The 12,843-nt window shown below is 48.9% G+C and overlaps 1 protein-coding gene across 3 annotated transcripts in view; it reads right to left on the bottom strand.

Moving 5' to 3' along the window:
* Window positions 1-12,843, bottom strand: part of LOC137208121 (neuroendocrine secretory protein 55-like) — a 60,193-nt gene that overhangs the window by 22,199 nt on the left and 25,151 nt on the right. The window lies entirely within an intron of this gene.

Raw genomic sequence — 12,843 nt, 5'->3', positions numbered from 1 at the left:
TAAGTCATCATCACTTCTTGACCTTTTTTCCCCTGAAATTCTCGGTACGCGGTTAAACTGCAGAAAACATATTTGCAAGGTTCTGTGACTGTAACATAAAAATAAAGGATCAAGGCTGGGTGGCTTTGGAGGTCTGAGCACATCTGGGCTCCGCCCTGCCTGCACCCCAGAGGGAAAATAAAGCAGATCGATTAGAAACAGCATCTGGGGGTAATAGCAACGCTCTGCTTTGGGCTGAGCTGTCTGCAAATAGGAATGCTCTGCACAAGACTGAAGTACAGGAGGGGGTGTGCCAAGGAGCCCTTGCCCCTTCCTCTGCCCCTCCTAGCATCCCCTTCCTCCCCCACCTGCCTGGCTACTGAGTGCCTTGAAAGAGCAGGAAAAAACCCTGTAGCCCAGAGAGCCTCAATTAGCTATCCACGTGAGAAGGAAAGAAAAAGATTGATGATGGAGTCCTAGTTATGGTGACTTTGAGATAAAAGGATGGGGGGCGGCTTTTTCAAGAAACTGAATCATGACGCTTTTTTTTTTTCTTTTTCTATAAAAGCAACACTTGTCGTCCTTATTTGTTCACTGGCTGCACTGGACTGGTGGTACCCTAAAACAAAATGAGGGCAGGTGGTCTCAGCCTTCACCACATCCTAAGATGGCCTCAGGCACCAGACAAATCTTGACCCTGACCGTGATGTTGCCAAGAGCCTAGTCATAAAGACTCCCCCCCTCTGCACGCCTGCCTGTGAAGACTGGGGTCCCCCCTCCCCTCTACTGCAGACTTCAGATGGCCACTGCAGAGAAAGCGAGAGGGTCTATGACATCTTATTCGTGTCCCCTCTACTTCCTCATTCCTCAGAGAGCAGAGGAACGGCTTCTAAGGTCTGTTCCCTCCAATTCCTAAAAATGTTTCCCTGCAGCATTGGGTTGGGGGGATGTCAGGGTAGGTGGTCAGATAAGCTGTTTCTCAAATATTTGACAAACCGGCTGTCTGTGGACAAAACAACCAGTTGCTTTTCCACGACTGAACTTTCGACCAAATTGATTGGATGCTTTGGTGTCAAGAAGACAAAAACTCAAGTCAAAAAGATCAGCAGAATAGGAAATTGTGGGCGACAAAAAAAAAAACAAAACAAAAACCAAACAAACAAAAACCATACTACAGTAGGAAGCATTACTTTTTCTAGCAACAAAAATCTGAGTTTTCAGGTTGTGCTAAATGACTCAAAATTCGCCAGTGAAGAGACGGCAGAGAGAATGGATTTTTAAAAAGGTTATATCGTTCCTATTTATTTGGGTTCGCTGCTGCCGGTAAGTGGCTCGGAGCCCTCTTTTTTAGCACTCTATAAGATGTAAATGGTCTAAATTAAGAAGCCATCTAATCTCCACCAATATTAATTCTGACATGAAAAATGAGACCAATTCTTCAAACAGGATTATGATCCCCACCACCCGACATTAACCGATCACCTCACCCTGTTGCTCAAAGAACGGGATATTTTCCTTTTCCAAAGTGCCTATTTATTTCTAAGAGTGGATCCTCACACACCTCCCTTATTCCGACATTGAAAAGGTACAGCCTCCTAACGTGGGCTGCTTTGATACCCCCCTCACCCCCAACTCAGCAAGCTTTTTTGTCTTATTTGTCTTTTTTTGTGTTTTTTTTCCTCCAAACTAATATCCTTCTAAAATAGCTAAACACCCCAACGGTCGTAAGTTGGGATGCTGCCCCTTCCTCCTTGCAGACTGAACTGCCGGATCCTAAAATTGTTTTCCAAGCAGAAAAGGGAAAACTGAGAAAAATAAAGATTTTTTTTTCCTCATGTTTTCTCCTCAACCGGTCCATTGAAATCAGCAGGATCACGGTTCCTCCGTCTATGCAGCAGGCAGAATCACCGTGCGTCCACATAAAGAATTTGCCTTTTGGCTGGGCTCAGATGGGGACACTGCAGTTGTTCTAGAAAAAGGAGGCATCTCTGTATCCCTGCAGTACCGCCTCAGCAGCCCAAGACCCCGACCCCCTCCCATAAGATCTCGCAGATGCTGCATTTGGCTTGTGAGTCCTCTTGGTACGTGCAAGAAATAAAGTGGCTTTACTCGGAAATGTCCATCATTCACCTACCACACAAAGCCCTAAGTCCCTGCTGTTTCATTATCCTCTGCCCGGTAATAATCATCAAAATCAGAAGGGTCTCCAGCAGCACGATGATTCAGTCAGGGGCATAAGGGATCCCGGGAAAATCATGGATTGTTTGGGAGAACTTGCCACATAGAGAGCCTCCCTGGGGAGAGGGGAATAAGGCCCCTCGGTGTTTATCGCAAGGCTGCGGGGTGCTCTCTCTGGGCGACATCACTTTTAACAGAGACATCGGGTAATTTAGTTACACAAGAGCAGCGGAGGTGAGCAGGGTTAGATCATCTCTCCTGTTCTGTGTAGTTCTGTCCTAGAGGCTCTCCAGCAGCCTGCACTTGGTGTTTGCAAGGCATGAAAGGGTCCTAAAACGGAGGAGGGGGCTGAAATAATGCACCTTCTATGCCTTTTTGTCCCCCCCCCCCCCCCCCCCCGCTCCCTCCATCCCCGGGGACCCGCGGGCAATGTGGATGCATGTGGGTGCTATCTTCCTCACATTCCCAAGCCCAGGAGCTAAGGCTCTTTTCAGCTGAGAGACACTGCCAGCACGAATCCCAGGGCCACCTTCAGGGGCTGTTAGCAACCCAGTTGGGGGCGGGGGTGGGTGGGGGTTCCTGAGGGCTCAATGTCTAAGGTCAACGCAGGGTGGGTGGAAGGGGAAATGGGCCCTTTCCCTGATTCTCGCTTGAGCTGAAAGAAACTGATTAACATCTGCTTTCCACCTCTTTTCCCATCGCTAAAACGCCGCCTCTGTCCTCAGAACAGCAGCCCCAGGCCTGCAGGGCTCTCTCTGGCCTCCTCTGCAGCTCCAAGGCCCTGGAATGGCCGTTTGAACCAAGCACCTGACTTGACTTAAAAAAAAAACAATAAAAAAACAACCCACCATTTTCAAGAATGAGACGTACGGCCACTGAAAACCCCTCGGCTGCTTTCAAAGCCGATGGAGCAGAACACAAGCTAGACCCCCCCCCACCCCGCCCTCCAAGGCTCGGGGTTAAAGTCACAGCTCACCCCACAGAGGGGAAGGGGGAAGCCGGCACCCAGCAGCTGGCTAAGTTCTGCCCTACCGGCCCTTCCTATGCCCGGCTCACCCCTGCCTGCAAACAGCGGGCCTGACCGGCGCAACGGGGGCCGGGACCCAGGACCGTGCGGGGGGGCGCTTCCCTCCCTCCTTCAGTGTATACATCAGCCCGCGGTGATAGCCCGCTTTGCACTCCACTCGCATCTCTTTCAGAGCCCCCTCCCCTTCCCCCCACCACAAGCCTCCTCGGTAAAAAACCAAAAACCATCTTGTTCTTTCATCATAATTAAAGTGCTGTCAGGGAAAATGGCATGGCTGATTTTTGCCGCAGCTGAAATGACCCTCTGCTTTCCTCTCCTCTCATTTGCTAAAGTGGTCCTTTCTCTGCCTGAAATCAGGCCCTTTGGTGATGGAAATTTTAGCAGGAAGCAGAGAGTTCTAAGCAGAATCCTAACCTTGGGAGGGTGGGGAGAGAAATCGATGTTTTTGGAGCTGGCCCCTCTGCTGCAGCAGCCTAGGTGCTGCAGGGCTATCCTCCCGGCTGCCGCAGCCCTCAGCTCCATCCACGCCCGGCTCCCTAATTACCAGACATTGTCAGGGGTCGCAATTTAGCCACATTTGGAGGTCGAGTCTCCCCGTTGACTTATCTAAAGGGCAGGAGGAAGCTGCTTGGAAGGAAGTAAACAGGTTCTGGATCTGGGAAGATAAAATCCAAGCGCCTTCCTCGCCCGGAGGGAAAGCGTGACGGCATATTTAACATCCTCGCCAGCCTGCGTGTTTGTGTTTGAAATAAAGCTATAACTTAGACGCATAATGAAATGCCCTCCTCCTCCCCGCCGAGTGCTACCGAGCCCCTGGGTGACGCTCCTGTCACGGCCACTGCAGTGCCCAGGGCTCTCTCTGGCAATGGCATCTCATCTCATTTTGTGAAAACGTCACTCTGTCCTGTTAGCTATCAGAGAACTTTCCAAAAAGGACATTTCAGGTGAGCAATGCAGTAATGTTTAAGGGGGAAAAAAAAAGGAAAAAAAAAATGAAAAAGAACGAAAAGGAACCCAGGGCCCTGAGTACTTTTCAGCTGTGCCTTTGGAATCCATGACATATTATTCAAACTCGTATCATGTGAGGAATTCATAATATTCATCCCAGCCTTCAACTACTTCGATTTTAAGGAAACATTTCAAAATTAGCTTAATTTCCTTTTCCTAAATATCGTGCATCTTGGAAAGGCCCCTTCTCAGTTTCACTGGGGAGCTCAATTGGCAGGCTTCCGGGTTTCTAGAAGGGTATGCTAGTATCTGGCAAGTCAAAATGGCAATCCAGGCCTCCCTCAATTGAGTCATTAGTTGTTAATGCACCTCTGAGTAACTCCAAGCTCAGGTGTGAAACCAACCCAAGTGTCACTAAAGCACCACTTTTTCCTCGGGCTGCAGCGCGGGGTGGTGGGGCTGTTTATGTAACACGCCAGCAGCAACCTTGTTTGTGCCGCTTCGTTATTTGCTGGCCTGGACTCCTGCCTCCTTGCTCCTTTCTCCCCCCAGCCCCCGACTCCCCCCCCCCCCTTTTTAGAGAAAGCAAAGCAGCTGTATAGTACTCAAATCTTTTATTTCCTGACTATTCTGTGTGTCAGAGCAGTGGACGCTGGAGAAAAACATGGGGCTTGTTATTACCGGCCTGAGCCGGAATGAGTCAGGCACCCGAAGCTTCCATCTGGACCTGACTCTGCCATTCGGATGGGGGCCCCCTCCTACCACCCACTAAGCTGTACCTGGAGAGCTGGGGTGGGGGAGAAAGTCCTGGGGTCACGGGGGCAGGGGAGAGGGAGCCAATTCACCGCACTGGGGGTGCACAGAGCTGGGCTGGGGAGAATGGGGCTCAGGTGTCAACTGCCCTAACGCCCCCTCCCCTGTCTTCCTCCACCGCCTCCTGTTAGAATTCTATTCCACTATTAAAAATGTGACTCTCTCAGCTTCCTGGCCTCGGAGAGCTCTTTATTAAAATGCAAACGTCCCTTAAGGGTAGCTCTGTAAGCCTCTGCCGGCTAATGGGATTAAGTGAACAGAACACAGCCACCTGCAGGGAGGTAAGGAGGCCTGGGGGCCAACCCCACCTTCTCAAATTTGCCAAAAGCTCATCCCTGAACAGGCAGAAAGCAAAATTCAGCCTTCCCCGTCTCAGATGTCTTTGAAAGGGGACTCTGTAGCCAGAGCCAGAGTCCCAGCAGTGGGATCGTTTGCTCACTGTAATTCTTGGCGCCCTGGTGGCCCCATCTCTTTCCAATCATTTCTCTTAGGATGGACATCGTTTTCAAGGTATCCTAGCAGAGTGGTCCGGATTCAAGAGAGGAGCATCAGGCCAGCGGTGGGGAAGTAATTGCACATAACTAATTCATTTACAGAGGCAGCCACTTGTAATAAAGGACGTTTTCAAAGTGACTTGGCAAACTGATTTTTTTTCCTGAGCTGGTAAACAAGCTTCGCTTTATGCCCTGAAAATGGGTTTTCACTCACATTGATTTCTTAGTGTGCCTCTCAGGTGAAGGGCATGAAAATGTCACAAACAAGGAGAAGCCCAAACTTAATAATTCTGTAAACCTGAATTTTACTCATGGAATCAAACCAGTCCCTGTCGTCTGGGAGTTCCTTCAGTTCAGTAGCCCTCACAAAAGCACTTCCCTCATCGTAGAGCTAAAATAAAAATTCTCCATCTACCTATCTGTACACACACACATATTTTATAAAAATCACATACCATGTGCTGAGCATTACAGGAGACCTTTAGATAAAACGACTCTTCCAAGGCTACTGAAGAGATGACTGAAAAGTTTGTGAAAGAAAAACTGGAAATTAAATTCTGGAATTAAGGCATTTTTCTTCCCACAATGACCGGGAATTATACTACTGAATATTGCGGATCTCTATTTGCATTAGGAAACAGGAAAAAGAGGCCCAGAGCTCAGGATCTAAGATGGAGGACGGAAGCTAAGATGGAGGACAGGCCAGGACCTAAGATGGAGGACAGAAGCTAAGATGGAGGACAGGCCAGGACCTAAGATGGAGGACTGGAGCCAAAATGGAAGGCAGCCCAGAAGCTAAGATGGAGGGCCCAAGCTAAGGTGAAAACACTCCACGGCACCTCAGGACTTCTGGCTGCAAACTACAAACACTCCCTCACCCCACCCCTCAGAATACAAACCCTAGACACAGAAGATTCTAAGGTTCGGTGGAAGAATGTGGGGCTACCCCAAAGAGAATTCTCAGTCCTTGAAGATCCTGGAAGGCATAGTTAGGCTCCAGACAGATCAGAAAATGAAGAGAGATGGGGCTAAAGGCAGTTCTCTCACCAGCCCAGGGCCAGGCCTCTGGAGTCCCTTCTGAAAGCAAGCCCACGCCTCAGCTCTCCCAGGGAGCCCCAGGGCAACACCTCCCGGAGAAAGGCATCCTTCCGTAGCATCTCCGAGGCCCACACGGCGCCTGCAGAAGCCCCGTCCCCGCTGTTGGCATATAACTGTTCAGCCCCAGACTGGCATGGAAATCTGAACTGTATGCCCGTCCAATATCTACACACAGGTGTTAGTTTTGAGCCAAGCAGATCCTTCGGGGTTTTCTGCAATCTCATTATCAGGACTCAACAATAATTTCATGTAACCACTGATCTGCTTTGCTTAACTAGGTTGGAGTCGTGTCAGAAGGCCGCTAAAGTCTGTTTTTTGACAACCTTTCCATCTTTTCTTAGCTGCCATGTCTATTCCCTATTTAATCACCGGGTAGCGACGGTCCACGCTTAACTTCCTGGGGCTGTTTTGCTCAAAGGGAGCTGCAATGTCTTATACCTTTATCTTCCCCACGCGGAAGGGCACATATCAGGTGTATATTGAGTGAATGAATGAATAAATGAAAATGCCTCAGCGAAGGCCAACTCACCGACCCGGCAAGGATTTCATCCTTCTGGGAGGCTTGGCAGACACGTGAGCAGCTACTGCAAGTTAAGAGATGCTACTACAAAGGCAAAAAGGAAACAGCCATTTCGACATCCCACTTAACCCCCAAATTAGGAAAGAACTTATCAGTGAGGGAAAATGGGAGCATTTGCACCGAGAACTGGGCAGTATTCCATGCTCTTTGCCAAGCTGGACACAGCCTACTTATGAGGTAAACCTCAGATCTGCCAATAGTCAGAAACTTGAAAAATTAATTCGTGACAACTGTTTTCATTTGGAACCATGATTTCCCTCAATTAGGCGTGTCACTTGATGCTAAATTCCCATCAAACACTTCCCAACAACTTTTTCTTTATTTTTTCTGAAGAACAGCCATGACCCCCTTTCCTCAAAGATTCTTAAAGGTCACAGAAGGTCCATTTGATAAGCATATTGGTGGCAAATCCCCTTTCCTGACTCTTAGGACAGTAATTGTTTTTCCCCCTACTGGCCCCTAATGGGCAATTTTGCTGGGTTTCAAAGCAATGCAAATTTAGCTCCAATCAATTAGTAACACATTTCTAACTTCTGGGGGCTTGGGAAAAGTGTGAACTTTTCCTGGTGGAGGGAAGTTAAACCTTGAGAACAAACCAAATCCTGGTCAACCTAGCAAACCTCTTCTGCCTCAGTGGGCTGTGTTTTTGTTTTTTTTTTTTTTAAGTCCCAAACTTGGGAGAATGGAGCCCTACTTAGGACAAGACTTTGTTGGGTTTTTTTTTTTTTCACTTGAGCTAATGAATAAGGCACAGGACACAGAGGCAGCTGACGGAATATTTTCTCCACTAATGCCAGGAAGCTGAAATCTGCTCTCGTGTTGTGCTTTTTTTTTTTTTTTTTATAGCCTGAGAGATTTGCATCTGGGTGTGATGTGCACTTGGGGCCCCCCAGCACAAAGCAATCAATCTTGTCTCCTGCTGCAGAATCCCCCTCCCCCTTCCTCACTGAATAGAGCTGTCTCCCCTCTCTAATGAACATACCCAGGAGAATAAAACTTGTTTTTCAAAAGTGTGGGGAAGGAAGAAAGGAAGGAAGGGAGGAAGGAAGGAAAAAAAAAGCACACAATGCCTATACTGGGTCTGGCCGGAGCCAAGTTCTCGAGGACGCTAACCTATAAACTTCTAAGGATTTCCTCAACGTCTGAGATGTATACGTAATATACAGGGTGTTTGCTTTCAGCCTTAAGATTTGCTTTGCTTTGTTTTGAGTAATTATCAAAGAACTCATAAAGATTGACCTTTTTTTTTTTTTTTTAGGTCAAAAAGGTCCAAGGGTGCCAGATTTCTTAAAATCAAACCACTCAGTGGGGTAAGGCTGGTGAAAAGACTCGGAAAGTTAGGTCATGCTAGAAGGGGGCTTATTACTAATTAAAAAAAAAATTGAGCTATCATTTTAGGGTCAGGAGAGGAACATTCGGGAAACTGAAAAAGGGCCGACTGTGGGAGAGAGGGCAGTGGTCAGAGCTCAGGGGACAGTGGGGAAGGGAGGTGGGGGCCTTGGTCCTGGCACTCTCCACCAGCCCTCCAGTCCCTGTACTACTCGGTGCGCTCCTGGGACCCACATGGGCCCATGGGGCCCATGGGGCAGAGGGACGGGGAGGGGGTGATGCCCCCCCCCCCGCCAGACTCCTGGGCCTGCCTCCCCAGTCCTCCGGTTGAGGGCAGCCTGGCTCCTCAGCTCTCCATCCTCTGCCTGGGGCAACCTGCATTCCTTGCACCCCACACCTCTGCCTCGTCCCTTCCAGACTCTAAGTTCCTAGAGGGCAGGGACCACGTCTAGTGTCTAGAACTAAGTGTAGCAAAGGCACTTTTTCTTTCCTTCTCTTTCTCTCTCTCCCCCTTCTTCTCTCCTCCTTCTCTCCCTTTCAAACTTTTCATTTCATCTCTGTGTTTCTGTAGCTCTTTCCTTCTTTTTGTACCTTCTTTCTCTGTCTTTCAACAATAAAGAACTGGCTTGGGGGGAGCTGGTTTTTAACTGTGGAGTAGTTCACAAAAGTTCGGGGGAGGAAACACAAAAAAAGGAATTCAGATTCCTTACCCCTCCCCCCATCCCACCCCAGGGAAAGCGCTGAGCAAGTAAAAGAACCCTGAAAAGACACAATGGAGAATGTGGGAAAGGCGCTCAGGAAGTCAGTGTGTGTTGGCTGGGGGGTGAGCTAAAGGTGAAGTTGTTTGCACACCGCGATTAGTACCCTCTTTAGAAACATCCATACCTCTGGGTAAAGAACAGGAGGAGATAAGGAGATATAAAATCCTGACAGGATAAGGGCGGGACGGGGGGGATTTCCTGTAATATTATAATGTCATTTTAACAATAAGTACGACTTCTGGAAGAAAAAGGGAAAGGGGTCAGGGAAAGTATGGGGTGTGGATTCCCAGTCCTGTGGGCAGCGAAAGTGGGCGGTTTGGCCCTGTGTGGGAGACCCTGAGTTCTAAGAGGGCATGGCCCCCTAGAAGGTAAAGATGTGCGTGCTGTCCGGGGAGGGGGGGGTGGGGGGTGGGGGGTGCGGGGAGAAACTGGCAAAGAAACCCATCAAATGAACAGACCAAAGCCCCCTGTTCCCCCAAAGCACAGAATGGCAGGATTGGTGTTAAAACTAAACTCCCAGGGACCCAGCACAGGATGAGACGGCAACCTGAGATATCCCCTGAAACCTGGGGCTTTTTTCCATAGGGCTTTCCTACATTTCATCTAGAAAATTCTAAGTGATCCCACTTCCTGCGAGCATCCCAGCCATTCTGAGCTCTCTGCTGACCTCTGGTGGGGGAGGAGCTCTACTGGCCCAGAAAAGGTGTTAGAAACTGGGCAGCGCACCTGCCCTGCTTTCCCAGGGACCCCAGCACCCAGAGGAACCCCCTTCCCCGGGGGGGGGGGGGGCTTTGTTAACCTGCCTCGTCCAAGGTTCAGGGCTATAGGTTGGAAGGTGTGAGGAGGAAAAAGGTCAGAAAAGCTTTAAAGGAGCCCCAGGTGATTAGGAGCTTAAGAGAAGCATGTTGGAATAAAGTTTGTTGACTTAAAGAAGAGGATTTTTTACTAGCAGGGCGGGGGAAGCTTTTGCCCAAAGTTAATATATTTTATTCAGTCCCTTTGATTTTGTTCAACTATAAAAGAGGGAGGGACGAGAACGTATCTAAGAACAGTATATGGAGGGTAAGTTTCGTTGGAAAGGAATAAACTCCCATGACGGGACTTGGTAGGTCCTGGCATGGTAAGTTCACGTGGCCCTTCTCAAATAGATGACCTCATGATTTTACAGCTGCTGCAGGGAGGGGAGGGGAGGTGGGGGGAAAAATGGCAAGGATGCCTGTTCTCTTCGGAACCAAGGAACTTGGCCCCAGACACCATCAGATCTCACCTCCCCTCCACTGGAACTTGGCCTAAACAAGACAGAAGTGACCTTCCCCCAAGTCCAGGGTTGGGCCTGAGATGGAGGGTGCGGGTCCCATCCGTAGATGGAGAAGACTCTTCTTAGTAAGAATGCCCCTGAGTGCTCAGCGGGTTTGCAGCCCTGAGAGGTAGAGAAGGGTTGTAAAGGGGAGAAAATTAAAACTAGCTCTGAAATCTGAGACCCTCAAAAACCCAATGATGCTCCCATGAATGAAAAAACCATAAGGATTTACTCTCAGCCAGTATCTTCTCTATAAGACAGCACCGAGCATTCACCCCAAAGTCTCCTCTCTCATTTCCCTGCATCTTCCCATACTGTCTCAAATGCTACCTCCTCCAGGAAGGCTCCCTGGGTTTCCCTGATGGAAAAAAGGACCTCAATCCACCTCTGAATTTCTTTTCTAGCCCTTGATTGGGGTGAGAAAGAATGTCCCACTCTCCTCTGCATCCTGCAGAGATTCTCCCAGAGGTGGGTTCTCAGAAATTATCAATTATGTGCCAAAGGGCAAAAGATAGGCCTAAAATTGCTGTACAAGCTGCCATTTTGAAAAGGATACTTTTAAGAAAGAGAGAGAGAGTGTGTGGCGGGGCAGGGGGGTGGTTTGGCATACCAGTTCTACTACAACGTTTAATAAGAGAATTAAAGAACTTTTAAAGTGAGAAGGACATCTCTCTCATTTTTCAGATGAGAAAAACTGGGACCCAGAAGATAAAGCAATTTGCCCAAAGGTCTCAGAAACTGGTTCCCAGAAGACCTAGGGCACACACACGGCCTAGGAATTTAGAGGTCATTGTGATAGTGTGTGTTCCTGCACTGGCTAGGGTCTAATAGAGCCACTAGTTAAAAGGGACAGGATTGGGACTTCCCTGGTGGCGCAGTGGATAAGACTGCGCTTCCAATGCCCGGAGCCTGGGTTCGATCCTTAGTCAGGGAACTAGATCCCACATGCATGCTGCAACTAAGAGTTCTTGTGCCACAACTAAGGAGCTGGCGAGCCGCAACTGAGGAGCCCATCTGCTGCAACTAAGACCTGGTGCAACCAAATAAATAAATAAATAAATAAATATTTAAAAGATAAATAAAAGGGACAGGGTTTGACCTCAGATATCAATTGTTCCACTGGAACACCTTTAAAACTATCCCTGGGCCTTGGGGGCGGGAGCTGTGTCCCTGGGAAAGAGGATTAGGGGAGGGGCCGTGGAATTCTGCCTTAGGCACCAGCACATGGTGAATTTTGAAAAGCCAGGCTCTCAATAGTAAAAGCCGAGCGCCATCTGCCAGCCAGTTCTGAGCAGGCTTGCTTTATTTTATTGTCTCTACTTCTCAGCCCTAAGTCCTTGGTGTTCTCGTCTCTTTCCCTTTAAAAAAAAAAAAAAAAAGGTATTTCTTGCTCAGAAACCCCCTTAAAATAAGAATCTTATTTAAAAAAAAATCGCAAGAGAGAGAGAGAGAGAAAAAAAAGGGAAAGCAAGGAAAAAATGAGGGAATCTCTTAAGAGGCTGATTTCTCCCCCATTTCTGAGCTGTGCGGACCTCTGGGGAGAATGGGACAGAGCACCCCGCTTTCTCCATCAAAGGCAGCCTTGGTGGTCTGTCTCCTGACCCTTTCTTCCTGGCAGGATGAAAGATCAGTGCCCAGCTTGGAGCCTGCCTTAATATCAGAAGTCAGACCCTATCTCTGGGGAGTCAAGGTTCTAGGGCCAGAAAGAAAGAGAGAAGTGAGGCCTCTGCCGTCTGGCAACTTAAGTGTCAGGATAAGATGTCTGCAAGGGTTTTGGATTTGTCCCTTGGGTCATTACCTCTTTCTACATAAAGGTGAACACAGAGAGATCCCCCCTGGCTTTCTGTTGGATGGCCCACCAAACTTAAGCCTCTATCTTGACCATGGCAGAACCATCATAACATGGAGCCTTGTTGGTACTTTTAAGAGTCAAATTTTGGGGCTTCCCCGGTGGCGCAGTGGTTGAGAGTCTGCCTGCCGATGCAGGGGACACGGGTTTGTGCCCCGGTCCGGGAAGATCCCACATGCCGCGGAGCGGCTGGGCCCGTGAGCCATGGCCGCTGAGCCTGCGCGTCCGGAGCCTGTGCTCCGCAGCGGGAGAGGCCCCAACAGTGAGAGGCCCGCGTACCGCAAAAAAAAAAAAAAAAAAAGAGTCAAACTTTGGCCTTTTCTGGATGTCACCTGGCAAATTCATGGAACCCCTGAATAGAGCAGTGCAATCAACCAAGGTTCTGGAAATGAGAGCCGGCTAACATTTACCCAGTGTGCTCTTTCCGCCATCCTGGGCCCCTCTGCCCGCCCCCTCTACAATCAAGGCAACGTGGAGAGACAGCGAA

The sequence above is a fragment of the Pseudorca crassidens genome, chromosome 15, assembly GCF_039906515.1.
Source record: "Pseudorca crassidens isolate mPseCra1 chromosome 15, mPseCra1.hap1, whole genome shotgun sequence".
Taxonomy (NCBI): Eukaryota; Metazoa; Chordata; class Mammalia; order Artiodactyla; family Delphinidae; genus Pseudorca; species Pseudorca crassidens.
Note: the sequence above shows the minus strand (reverse complement) of the source record. Positions and strands in the feature narration are given on the sequence as shown.